The following is a 13,888-nucleotide window of genomic DNA, read 5'->3' as shown; positions in this document are numbered from 1 at the left end:
CACCCGGGGGGGGCGGGGGTCACTGGGACCAAATCATCTGGAGTAGGTGGTGGTCACCGGGACCAGATCACCCGGGGGGGGGGGATCACTGAAACTAGAACACCCAGTGGGGGCATCACCGGGAGGGAAGTGTGGATCCCTGGGAGCACACCCCCCCAGGGGGAGGGGAGTAATCACAGGGACCAGATCACTAGGATGGGGGGGTTCACCAGGACAAGATCACGGGGAGGGGAGTTTGGATCACCGGGACCAGATCACCCGGCTCAGGGCAAAATCCCTGATCTAGATCACCCCCACCGGAAAGGTGCTAGTTTTTGTCTGAGGTTTTACAGTCGGGTGAGTTTGTGGACCACAGAGACTCAGGCACCAGGGCTGGGGATCTACACTGAGGGTAAGGTCCTGTTCACTGCATTAACCGTGACATTGTATAACTGTGCTGTAAACTAAGATATGTTATATCAATGGTGAAGGCCAAAGGGAAATGTGATCATCTTGAAACTGATAAACAGACTGTTTGATTTGGTTTGATTGAATTGTTGTCAATGTATCTGAGTAAAGTGAAAAGTTCTGTTTTGTGTGTAGTACAGGTTGATGTTAACATACAAGGACAGATCAGAGGGTGATTAAACATAGTGAGGAATACAAAGTAATGGCTGCACAGGACGTGCACAAAAGCAAGATCAGCATGAGATTTCCTTCCTGTGGCAGGAAGGTTCAGGGAGTATGAATCTCCAAATTAACCAACACATAAACATTGAAAATTATGTCTTTGTGTCTGAATGCATATACCATTCCAAATATAACAGATGAACCGAGAGGGCAAACAGTAAGAAAAAAAATCTGGTAGCCTTTATAAAGACATAGCTGCCAGATGTCATGGATCAGAACATGAATTGTCAAGGGTAAGAATATCAGGAAACAAGGAAATAGTGGAGATATGGCTTTGTTAATCAGTGATGATATTAGTACAATAAAGAAAGCATAGCCTAAACTCAAGATATCAAGACATGGAAAATTATAATAGCAAAATAGTGTGGATGTTAGCAGTCTGAAAAAAAAAGAAAATGCACGATAAACTCATCTGTTCTGGCTACAACTGCAGAGAGAGAAACACAGAGTCTGCATTTTGACTGATACAATTCTCGATAAACTGAAGAGGTTGGAAGATGATTTCTTATGCTGTTGAAGCTGCCAAGAACATAAGAAAAAAAATGTGTGAATAGTAGTAATAGAGAAATGAAGATGTAAAATAGGTTTTGAATATCAGTGCAAAAATGAGAAAATGTATCAATTCTGCTGAGAGCATAGAACAATACAGTGCAGAATAGGCCCTTTGGCCCTCGATGTTGCACCGAGCAGTGAACTAATCTAAGCCCATCACCCTACACTATCTCATCATCATCCATGTGCTTATCCAAGGACTATTTAAATGGCCCTAATGTGGCTGAGTGAACTACAATGGCAGGCAGAACATTCCACACCCTTACCATTCTCTGATTAAAGAGCCTGATGACATCTGTCTTAAATCTACCACCCTTCAATTTGCAGCTATGCCCCCTCGTGCAAGCTGACATCATCATCCGAGGAAAAAGACTCTCATTGTCCACCCTATCTAATCCTCTGATCATTTTGTATGTCTCTATTAAATCCCCTGTTAGCCTTCTTATCTCCAATGAGAATAGACCCAAGTTCCTCAGCATTTCCTCAGAAGACCTTCACTCCAGACCAGGCAACATCTTGGTAAATCTCCTTTGCACCTTTTCCAATGCTTCCCCATCCGTCCTGTAATGGGGCGAATATTCCAAGCGTGGCCGCACTAGTATTTTGTACAGTTGCAGCATGGCATCATGGCTCTGGAACTCAATCCCTCTACAAAGAAAACCTAACACACCGTATGCCTTCTTAACAGCACTATCAGCACTATCTTAACAGTACTGGGTGGTAACTTTCAGGGATCTATGTACATGCAGGTTAGAATTGCTGAGGGAGACAGTGAATGGGTGACCAAAAGACAGAAAACGAGTAGGAAGGCAGTGCAGGTGTCCCCTGTAGTCATCTCCCTCCAAAACAGGTATACTGTTTTGGATGCTGTTGGGGGAGATGGCTCACCAGGAGAGGGCAGCAGTTATCATATCATGGCAACTTGGCAGTTACTGCTGTTCAGAAGGGTGGGAAAAAGACTCAAAGGGCCATAGTCATAGGGGATTCAATTGTGAGGGGAGTAGATAGGCAGTTCTGAAGCCAAACATGGGACTCCCGGATGGTATGTTGCCTCTGAGGTGCTCGGGTCAGGGATGTCACTGATCGGCTGTAGAGTATTCTAAAAGGGGAGGGTGAACAGCCAGTTGTCTTGGTGCATATAGGCACTGACGATGTAAGTAGAAAACAAGATGAGGTCCTGAAAGAAGCATTCAGGGAGCTAAGAGAGAAGTTAAAGAGGAGGACCTCAAAGGTAGTGATCTCAGGATTACTACCAGTGCAACGTGCTAGCCAGTGTAGAAATGAAAATAATAGGCAGGATGAACATGTGGCTTGAGAAATGGTGTCGGAGGGAGGGGTTCAGATTTGTTGGACATTGGGACTGGTTCTGGGAAAGGTAGGACTATTACAAAATGGATGGTCCATTTTGAACCAGACTAGAACCAATGTTTTAGATTAGATTAGATTAGATTACTTACAGTGTGGAAACAGGCCCTTCGGCCCAACAAGTTCACACCGCCCCATCGAAGCGCAACCCACCCATACCCCTACATTTATCCCTTACCTAACACTACGGGCAATTTAGCATGGCCAATTCACCTGACCCTGCACATCTTTGTGACTGAGGGAGGAAACCGGAGCACCCGGAGGAAACCCACGCAGACACGGGGAGAACGTGCAAACTCCACACAGAGAGTCGCCTGAGGCAGGAATTGAACCCGGGTCTCTGGCGCTGTGAGGCAGCAGTGCTAACCACTGTGCCACCGTGCCGCCCACCGTGCCCCCAATGTCCTTGGGGGAGTTTTTGCTACTGCTTTTGGGGAGGTTTTAAACTCATGTGCCAGGAGCTGGGAACCAGAAGAGAAAACATGTAGGCAGCGAGGTGGAGACTAGAGACTGTAAAAATCATGTAGATAGCATTAATAAAGGGAAGAGTAGCCAGAGAGCGAATAAGCGCAAAAGAACGGGTGGCCTGAAATGCATCTACTTTAATGGAAGGAATATAGTGTGTGAGACAGATGAACTTAGGGTTTGGATTGGTGCCTGGGAGTATGACATTATTGCAATCACAGAGACTTGGTTGAAGGAAGGGCATGATGATTGGCAACTAAATGTTCCAGGATATAGACGCTTCAGTAAGGACAGGGAGGGAAGTGAAAGGCGGGGAAGGAGTTGCATTGCTGGTCAGGGACGATATCACAGCTGTGCAAAAGGACACTATGGAGGTCATGGGTAGTGAGGCATTATGGGTGGAGCTGAGAAATAAGAAGGGTGCAGTTACATTGTTGGGGCTGTATTACAGGCCTCCCAACACTGAGCAAGAGGAAGAAGAACAAATAGGTAAACAGATTATGGAAAGATCTAGAGGCAGTAAGGTAGTGGTGATGGGAGATTTTAATTTTCACAACATTGACTGGGATACACTTAGCGTCAGAGGTCTGGATGGGGTAGAATTTGTAAGAAGCGTCCAGGAGAGTTTTCTAGAGCAGTATGTCAATAGTCCGACAAGGGAAGGGGCCATTATTGGACCTGGTACTGGGGAACGAGTCAGGACAGGGGTAGAAGTTGCGGTGGGGGATTTCTTTGGGAACAATGACCACAATTCTGTAAGTTTTAGAATATTCGTAGATAAAGATGAGAGTGGTCCTAAGGGAAGAGTACTAAACTGGGCCAGGGCCAATTATATCAAAATTAGGCAGGAGTTCGGAAATGTGGATTGGACACAGCTATTTGAAGGGAAGTCCACATTTGATATGCGTGAGGCTTTCAAAGATAGTGCCGGGTAGGCATGTCCCGTTGAAGGCAAAGGATAGGAAAGGCAAGATTCGTGAACCGTGGATGACAGGAGAAATTGTACGACTAGCCAAGAGGAAAAGGGAAGCATACGTAAGGTCTAGGCAGCTAAGAACAGAACAGGCCCTGGACGAATATCGGAAGAGTGGGACAAGTCTTAAACGAGGAATCACGCAGGCTAAAAAGGCTCATGAAATAGCTTTAGCAAGCAGAATTAAGGAGAATCCCAAAGCATTTTATTCTTATATAAGAAGCAAGCGGGTAACTAGAGAAAAGATTGGTCCACTAAAAGATAATGAAGGAAGGCTATGTGTCGAATCTGAGAGAATTGGTGAGATTCTGAATGATTACTTTGCATCAGTGTTCACTGAGGAGAGGAACATGATGAATGTTGAGATTAGAGGTAGAAGTTTGATTAATCTGGATCACGTTGACATAAGTAGGGAAGATGTGTTGGGTAGGCTAGACGTTATTAACGCAGACGACAAGCAACATGAATTCGACTGGGACAACACTACCATTATAGGGCAAGCCAAACAAAGAACAGCCAGGGAATTCCTAGAAGCATGGCACTCATCCACAAACTCCATCAACAAACACATCGACCTGGACCCAATATACCGGCCACTACAGCGGACAGCTGAAACTGACAACCCGAAGCGGCAGGGTCAGGCCACTATAAATGCCAGAGGAAACAACACAGAAGCGCTTCACAGGAGGCTCCCAAGCACTGAGGATGTCACCTAGACAGGGAACGAAACGTTTGCAACAAAGATTTCCAGCTCGGCGAACAGAATCACAACATAGAGGTTATTAAGGTGGACAAATCCCTAGGACCGGATGGGCTCTATCCCAGTTTGCTGAGGGAGGCGAGAGAGGAAATAGCTGGGGCCCTGACAGATATCTTTGTGGCATCCTTAAATACAGGTGAGGTGCCGGAGGACTGGAAGTTTGCTCATGTTGTCCCCCTGTACAAGAAAGGTAGTAGGGATATTCTGGGTAACTACAGACCAGTGAGCCTGACGTCAAGTGGTGGGAAAGTTGCTGGAGAGGGTACTGAGGGATAGGATCTATTTATATTTGGAAAAGAATGGGCTTATCAGTGATAGGCAACATGGTTTTGTGCGGGGGAGATCATGCCTTACCAACTTAACAGAGTTCTTCGAGGAAGTGACCAAGTTGTTAGATGAAAGAAGGGCTGTTGATGTCATGCACATGGATTTTAGTAAGGCGTTTGATAAGATTCCCCATGGTAGAATAATGGAGAAAGTGAAGTCACATGGTGTGCTAGGTAGATAAAGAACTGGTTGAGCAACAGGAGACAGAGAGTAGTAGTTGATGGGAGTTTCTCGAAATGGAGAAAGGTGACCAGTGGTATTCTGCAGGGGTCAGTGTTGGGGCCACTGTTGTTTGTAATATACATAAATGATGTGGAAGAGAGCACTGTTGGTATGATAACAAGTTTGCACATGACACGAAGATTGGTGGTGTAGCAGAAAGCATAGACTGTCAAAGAATAGGAGGATATAGATAGACTGGAGAGTTGGGCGGAAAAGTGGCAGATGGATTTCAATCCAGACAAATGTGAGGTGATGCATTTAGGCAAGTCTAATTCTAGAGTGAATATACAATGAATGGAAGAGCCTTGGGAAAAGTTGATGGGCAGAGAGATCTGGGAGTTCAGGTCCATTGCACCCTGAAGATGGCTGCACAGGTAGATACAGTGATCAACAAGGCATAGGGTATGCTTGACTTCATTGGACAGGGTATTGAGGAAAAGAGCTGGCAAGTCATGTTAAAATTGTACAAGACATTGGTTCAGCCGTATTTAGAATACTGTGTACAGTTCTGGTCACCACATTACCAAAAGGATTTGGACGCTTTGGAGAGGGTGCAGAGAAGGTTTACGAGGATGTTACCTGGTATGGAAGGTGCTAGCTATGGAGAGAGGTTGAGTAGGTTAGGTTTATTTTCATTAGAAAAAAGGAAATTGAGGGGGAACTGATTGAGGTTTACAAAATCATGAAGGGTATAGACAGGGTGGATAGAGACAAGCTTTTTCCCAGGGTAAAGGATTCAGTAACAAGAGGTCATGCTTTCAAGGTGAGAGGTGGAAAGTTTAAGGAGGGGGGGGTATACGTGGCAAGTACTTCACACAGAGGGTGGTGGGCGTCTGGAACGCGTTGCCAGCAGGGGTGGTAGATTCATTTAAGATGCGTCTGGATAAATGCATGAGTAGGTGGGGAGTAGAGGGATACAGCTGCTTAGGAATTGACTGACAGGTTTAGACAGTACACTTGGATCGGCTCAGGCCGAAGGGCGTCTTCCTGGGCTGTAAATTTTCTTTGTTCTTTGTCCTTTGCACACCAAGATCCCTCTGCACATCCACACTACCAAGAATCTTTCCATTGACCCAGTATTCTGTTTTCCTTTTATTCTTCCCAGAGTGAATCACCTCACATTTATCTGCACTGAACTCCATTTGCCACCTTTCAGATCAATCTGCAATTTATCCAAGTCCCCCTGCAACCTGCAACATTCTTCCATACTGTCCATCACTACACCGACATAAATGTCATCTGCAAACTTACTAATCCAGCCACCTATGCCTGCATCCAAGTCATTTATAAAAATAACAAAACAGCAGTGGTCTCAAAACAGATCCTTGTGACACACCACGAGTAAATGGACTCCAGGCTGAATATTTTCCATCAACCACCACTCACAGCCTTCTTACAGAAAGCCAGTTTCTAATCTAAATTGCTAAATCACCCTCACTCCCATGCCTCCCCATTTTCTTTGATAGCCTACCATGTGGAACCTTATCAAAGGCTTTACTGAAGTCCATGTACACCACGTCACCTGCACTACCCTCTTCCAAATGCTTGGTCACCTTTTCAAAAAACTCTGAGGTTTGTGAGACACAACCTGCCCTTGACAAAACCATGTTAACTATCTCCAATCAAATTGTTCCTTGCTAGATGATTATAAATCCTATCTCTTATCATCCTTTCCTAAACTTTTCCTACAACAGACAATAGGCTTACGGGTCCATAATTACCTGGGTTATCTCTACTTCCCTTCTTGGACAAGGGCACAACATTTGCAATCTTCCAGTCCTCTGGTACTAAGCCTGTAGACAATGACGACTCAAAGATCAAAGCCAAAGGCTCCACCATCTCCTCCCTAGGTTCCCAGAGAATCCTTGGATAAATCCCATTCAGCTCAGAGACTTATCTACTTTCATAGATTCTAGAATTGATAACACCTCCTCCTTACTAACTTCAATCCCTTCAAGCTTAATAGCTCAGTCTTTTCTACGATATTCTCCTTTTCCTGAGTGAAAACAGATGAGAAATACTTGTTTAGCACCTCTCCGCTCTCCACAGGGTCCACACAAAACTTCCCACTTCCGTCTTTGACAGACCCTATTCCTACCCTCGTCATTTTTTTATTCCTCACATGCCTCTCGGAAGGTTTAGGGTTCTTCTTTATTCTACCTGCTAAAGACTGCTCATGTCCTCTCCTTGCTCTTCTTAATTCTCTCTTTAAATCTTTCCGAGGTAATCTGTAACTCTCCATTGCCTCATCTGAACCATCTTTTCTCAACATCACATAAGCCTCCCTCTTCTGCTTTATAAGACACAATTTAGTAAACCACGGTTCCGTTACCTATCACTTTCTCCCTGCCTGACAAGGACATACCTATCAAGGACATACAATATCTGTTTCTTGAATCAACTCCACATTTCGATTGTCCCCACCCCATGCATTTTACTACCCCATTCTATGCCTCCTAAATCTTGCCGAATTGCGCTATAATCGGGCTTCCCCCATCTATAACTCTTGCCCTGTAGCATGGTCCTATCCTTTTCCATCGCTATACTAAATGTAGCCAAATTATGGTCACACTCTCCAAAGTGCTCACCTACCACTAAATCAAGCGCCTGGCCTGGTTCATTACCAAGCACCAGATCCAGTGTGGCCTCCCGTCTTGTTGGCTCTTCAACATACTGTGCCAGGAAACCCTCCTGCACACATTGGACAAAAACTGATGCATCCGATGCATTAGAGTTATAACATTTCCAGTCAATGTTTGCGAAGTTAAAGTCCCCCGTAATGACCAAACTGTTCCTTTCACTCCTGCACAAAATTGTTTTGCCAATCCTTTCCTCCACATCCCTGGAACTTTTCGGAGGCCTATAAAAACTCCCAGCAGTGTGACCTCTCCTCTCCTGTTTCTAACCTCTGCCCATATTACCACAGTAGATGACTCCTTGTCAAAAGTACTTTCAGCTACCGTTATACTGACCTTGACTAACAAAGCCACACCTTCCCCTCTTTTACCAGCTTCCTTGATCTTAATAAAAGATCTAAACCCTGTAACCTGAGACATTCCTTCCTGACCCTGCTCTATCCATGTCTCCGAAGTGGCCACAACATCGAAGTTGCAGGTACCTATCCATGCTGCAAGCTCACCTACCTTATTCTGGATACTCATGGCATTGGGGTGGACACACTTCAAACTAGCTTGCTGTCTGCCAGCACTCTCCTGTGACCGTGAAATCCTGTCCATGTCCTCCCTACTCATATCATCCTGTGTACTGGAACTTCACTACACGTTTCCATCCCCCTGCTGAGCTAGTTTAAACTCACCCGAATAGCACGAGCAAATTTCTCACCAGGAATTTATTACCCCGCTGGTTCAACTTAAGACCATCCTGTTTGTAGAGGTCCCACCTTTCCCAGAACGAGCCCCACTTATTCATATACCTGAAACCCTCCCTCCTGCATCATCCCTGCAGCCACATGTTCAGCTGATATCTCTCCCTGTTCTTCACCTCACTATCACATGGCACAGGTGACAAACCAGAGATAAAAACTATGTTTGTTCTAGCTTTCAGCTTCCACCCTAGCTCCCTGAAATCCTGCCTTACATCCCTATCCCTCTTTTTACCGATGTCATTGGTACCTATATGGACCACAACTTGTGGCTGGTCACCCTCTCCCTTCAGGACCCCAAAGACATGATCTGAGACATCATGGACCCTGGCACCTGGGAGGCAACACACAAACCGCGAGTCTCTTTCGCACCCAACAAACCTTCTATCTGACCCTCTAACTATTGAGTCCCCAATGACTAACATCCTCCTCCTTTTCCTCCTTCCCTTCTGTGCAAGGGACAGACTCTTTGCCAGAGACCTGCACTCCAATGCATGCCCCTTGTAAGTTGTCCCCCACAACAGTATCCAAAACGATATACTTCTTTGTCAGGGGATCCCTGCACTGACTGTTTTTTATCTCTTCTAACAGTTACTTAGCTTTCTTTGTACCTAGGAGTGATTACTTCGTGCAACTCTTATCTATCACAGACTCTGCCTCCTGAATGATCCAAATTTTGTCCAGCTCCCGCTCCATTTCCCTAATGCGGTCGTGGAGTAGCAACAGTTGGTTGCACTTCCTACAGATGTACTTGGATAGGACACTAATGGCATCCCTCACCTCAATAGATAATAGACAGTAGGTGCAGGAGACCATTCAGCCATTTGAGCCAGCACCACCATTCATTATGGCCATGGCTGATCATCCACAATCAGTATTCTGTTCCTGCCTTATCCCCATAACCCTTGATTCCTCTATCTCTCAAGAAAGAGATGGATAGAGTTCTTAAAGTATCCAGTGACTTGCCCTCCACTACCTCCTGAGCAGAGCATTCCATATATCAACTTCTCTCTGGGTGAAGAAGTTTCTCCTCAACTCTGTTCTAAATGGCCTACCCCTTATTTTTAAACTGTGTCCCCTGGTTCTGGACTCACCCATCAGCGGAAAAATGCTTCCTGCCTCCAGAGTGTCCAATCCTTTCATAACTTTATATGTCTCAATTGGATCTCCTTTCATCCTTCTAAACTCAAGTGTATACAAGCCCAGTCGCTCCAATCTTTCAACATATGATAGTCCCGCCATTCCAGAAATTGACCTCGTGAACCTACACTGCACTTTCTTAATAGCCAGAGTGTCCTTCCTCAAATTTGGAGACCAAAACTGCAGTCTCATCAGGGCCCTGTACAGCTGCAGAAGAACCTCTTTGCTCCTATACTCAATTCCTCTTGTTATGATGGCCAGCATGCCATTAGCTTTCTTCACTGCCTGCTGTACCTGCATGCTTGCTTTCAATGACTAATGTACAAGAACACCTAGATCTCGTTGTACTTCCCCTTTACCTAACTTGACTCCATTTAGATAGTAATCTGCTTTCCTGTTCTTGCCAAAGTGGATAACCACACATTTATGCAATTAAACTGCACCTGTCATGCATCAGTCCATTCACCTAGCCTGTCCAAGTCACCCTGTATTCTCATAACATCCTCCTCACAGTTCACCCTGCCACCCAGCTTTGTTTGCTAATATTACTTTTAATGCCTTCATCTATATAATTAATGTATATTGTAAACAGCTGCGGTCCCAGCACCAAACCTTGTGGTACCTCACTGGTCACCGTCTGCCATTCCGAAAGGACCATTTATCACTACTCTCTGCTTCCTGTCAGTCAACCAATTTTGAATCCAAGTAAGTACCTTGCCCCAATATGATATGCCTTAATTTTGTTCACTAATCTCCTATGCGGGACCTTATCAAAGGCTTTCGGAAAATCTAGTTACACTACATCTGCTGGCTCTCCCTTATCCATTTTCATAGTTACATCCTCAAAAAATTCAAAAGATTAGTTAAGCACGATTTCCCCTTCATAAATGTATGCTGACTCTGACCTATCTTGCTATTGCTATCCAAATGAGTCGTAATTTCATTTTTTATAACTGACTCCAGCATCTTTCTCACCACTGACGTCAGGCTAACCGGTCTATAGTTCCCTGTTTTCTCTCTCCCTCCCTTCTTGAAAAGTGGCGCAACATTAGCCACTCTGCAATCCGCAAGAACTGATCCTGATTCGATAGAACATTAGAAAATGATTACCAATGCCCCATGATTTCTTGAGCTGCCTCCTTAAGTACCCTGGGATACAGACCATCAGGTCCAGGGGACGTATCAGCCTTCAGACCTAACAGTCTATCCAACACCATTTCCTGCTTAGTATAAATTTCCTTCAGTTCATCCATTACCCTAGGCTCTACAGCCACTATTACATCTGGGAGATTGCTTGTGTCTTCCCCAGTGAAGACAAATCCAAAGTACCTATTGAACTCTTCTGTCATTTCCTTGTTCCCCATAATAAATTCATCCATTTCTGTCTTCAAGGGCCCAATTTTACTCTTAACCATTTTTTTCTTTTCACATACCTAAACAAGCTTTTACTATCCTCCTTTATATTTTTGACCATTTTGCCTTCGTACCTCATTTTTTCTCTGCAAATTGCCTTTTAGTTACCCTCTGTTGCTCTTTAAATGTTTCCCAATCCTCCTGCTTCCTGCTCATCTTTGCTATGTTATATTTCTCTGTTATCTTTATACAGTCCTTAATTGTAACCTCAAACATCATGCAGGAGGAACATTCATCTCCCTGCACTGCCATCCCTGCTAGTCCCCTTATCAGAAAGTAAAAAAGAAGAGAAGCTTACCTAATGTGTCCCTGGTGTTTAAGGTTAGAAGAGGTGGATGGGTCGGAGGCCCAACAAGGGTAGTGTCTCAGGTATAGAAAACACACACTTATTTAGCTGAGGGGGATAAAAGAGTCACTCCTTTCCCAGAAACTTCTGCTCTCCGAGGTAAGCTTTTAAAGATTTATATTAGTGACTCGCTTTTCCTGGCAGGCCCCTGGTCCAAGCTCTGCTCTTTCCGCTGCTGAAAACAGAAATGGAGGGCTCCGACGCTCGAGGTAAGCTTTTAAAAATTTATATTAGTGACTCACCTTTCTCGGCAGGCCCCTGTTCCAAGCTCCCACTCTTCCTGCTGCTGAAAACAGCAAAGCCCAGAAAGAAACAAGGTATGGTTCCTCTAGCTTAGGTTGAATTTCAATGGAACGTTGCAGCATGCTTAGGATGGCAGTGTTCTGATAGGATCAAGAAATAGCAAACAACTGGAAGGCCGGGGTCATTATTAGTTTTGCCAACGAAAAGGAGACTGCAATGTAAGCAGTAGGCTAACTTGAAAGACATATAAGTAAAACGTTGCTTCACCAGAAAAGAGACTTTGGACAGTGAAGAGCGAGGAGGTGAAAGAGTAAAAAGAAATGCCATGGGAGACTGAGGAAGTGTTAGGAGTGATAAAGGAGTGTGTAGTGATTGTAATGAGGTCAGCCAGTGGACCTTAGAGAATATGAGCTCTCTGATTGGGGCTGTTGACCTGGTCCATCAGGGAGCCCTGGCTGACAGATATAAGCATGCATGTGGGTGGTCCTGTTCATTCTCAGAGCTTTCTATGAGGAAGTCGGACCAGTGTCAAATGTCAATGCATGTGTAAATAAAGGGTGACTTGGTGACAGGATTCTGGCCTCTGTGGAGTTATTTCAGTGACGATGAGAGAAATAAATAGGCTCCTGAAGAGATTCGCTTGCAACAGTCGCCTTTGAGTTGGGTTAAACATTTCTGGTGTCATGCCGTTATATGGAAAGCTTGACTCATTTAGTCCTTCCACCAAAGATGGCCAAATATGTGGGAATAATGCATTTTTTTTGTGAAAATGACATTGGTGCAGATGAAATGCAACGAGCAATTCTCTTGACAGCTTGTTGTCCCACAGCTTATTCATTTAATGTTTTCTGAGGCACCAGATATTAAAACCTTTCAAGATTTGACAGAATATTATGACCCCAAGCCTCCTGTAATTCTGAGAGGCTACCAGTTTTACTTGGCAGTTTGGGAAGATGGAAGCTGGTACAATTACTTAGTCGGTAGGATTAGGGAAAACCCTAAGGCTTTCTATAGGTATGTTAGGAATAAAAGAATGACTAGGGTAGGAATAGGTCCAGTCAAGGATAGTAGTGGGAAGTTGCGTGTGGAGGCGGAAGAGATTGGGGAGACACTGAATGAATACTTTTCTTCAGTATTTACTCAGGAACAGGGCATTGTCGTCGATGCGAATACTGAGTCACAAATAAGTAGAATGGATGGCTTTGAGGTATGTAGAGAAGAGGTGTTGGAAATCCTGGAAAAGGTGAAAAAAGATAAGTCCCCTGGGCCTGATGGCATTTATCCTAGGATTCTCTGGGAAGCAAGGGAGGAGATTGCAGAGCCACTGGCCTTGATTTTTATGTCCTCTTTGTCTACAGGAGTAGTCCCAGAAGACTGGAGGATAGCAAATGTGGTTCCCTTGTTCAAAAAGGGGAGTAGGGATAACCCTAGTAACTATAGGCCGGTGAGTCTCACTTCTGTTGTGGGCAAAGTCTTAGAGAGAATTGTAAGGGATAGGATTTATGCACATCTGGATAAGAATAATGTGATCAAGGATAGTCAGCATGGTTCTGTGAAGGGCAGGTCGTGCCTCACAAACCGTATTGAATTCTTTGAAAAGGTGACGAAGGAGGTTGATGAGGGGAAAGCGGTAGACGTGGTATATATGGATTTTAGTAAGGCGTTTGATAAGGTTCCCCATAGTAGGCTACTGCAGAAAATACGGAGATATGGCATTGAGGGTGAGTTGGAGGTTTGGATTAGGAATTGGCTGGATGGAAGAAGACAGAGGGTAGTAGTTGATGGCAAAGTTTCTTCATGGAGTGCCGTCACTAGCGGTGTTCCGCAAGGATCTGTTTTGGGACCATTGCTGTTTGTCATTTTTATAAATGACATGGAAGAGGGGTTAGAAGGTTGGGTGAGCAAGTTTGCGGATGACACAAAAGTCGGAGGAGTTGTTGACAGTGAGGAAGCACGTGGCAGGTTACAGCAGGATATAGAGAAGCTGCAGAGCTGGGCAGAAAGGTGGCAAATGGAATTCAACGTAGCTAA

At 44.7% G+C, this 13,888-nt stretch overlaps 1 protein-coding gene across 2 annotated transcripts in view; it reads left to right on the top strand.

The window, feature by feature from the left end:
• Positions 1–13,888, top strand: part of LOC122541479 (carcinoembryonic antigen-related cell adhesion molecule 6-like) — a 163,129-nt gene that overhangs the window by 139,218 nt on the left and 10,023 nt on the right. The window contains exon 1 of one of the 2 annotated variants that reach the window (XR_006309613.1): positions 11,782–11,823. The exons of the other annotated variant lie outside the window; for it this stretch is intronic. The gene's annotated coding sequence lies outside the window, so the exon portion shown is untranslated. Of the gene's footprint in view, positions 1–11,781; positions 11,824–13,888 lie in introns of those variants that run through there. 2 annotated transcript variants of the gene reach the window in all.

Source organism: Chiloscyllium plagiosum, chromosome 37 (genome assembly GCF_004010195.1).
Source record: "Chiloscyllium plagiosum isolate BGI_BamShark_2017 chromosome 37, ASM401019v2, whole genome shotgun sequence".
Classification (NCBI taxonomy): domain Eukaryota; kingdom Metazoa; phylum Chordata; class Chondrichthyes; order Orectolobiformes; family Hemiscylliidae; genus Chiloscyllium; species Chiloscyllium plagiosum.
This window is presented reverse-complemented; position numbering and strand designations above follow the sequence as displayed.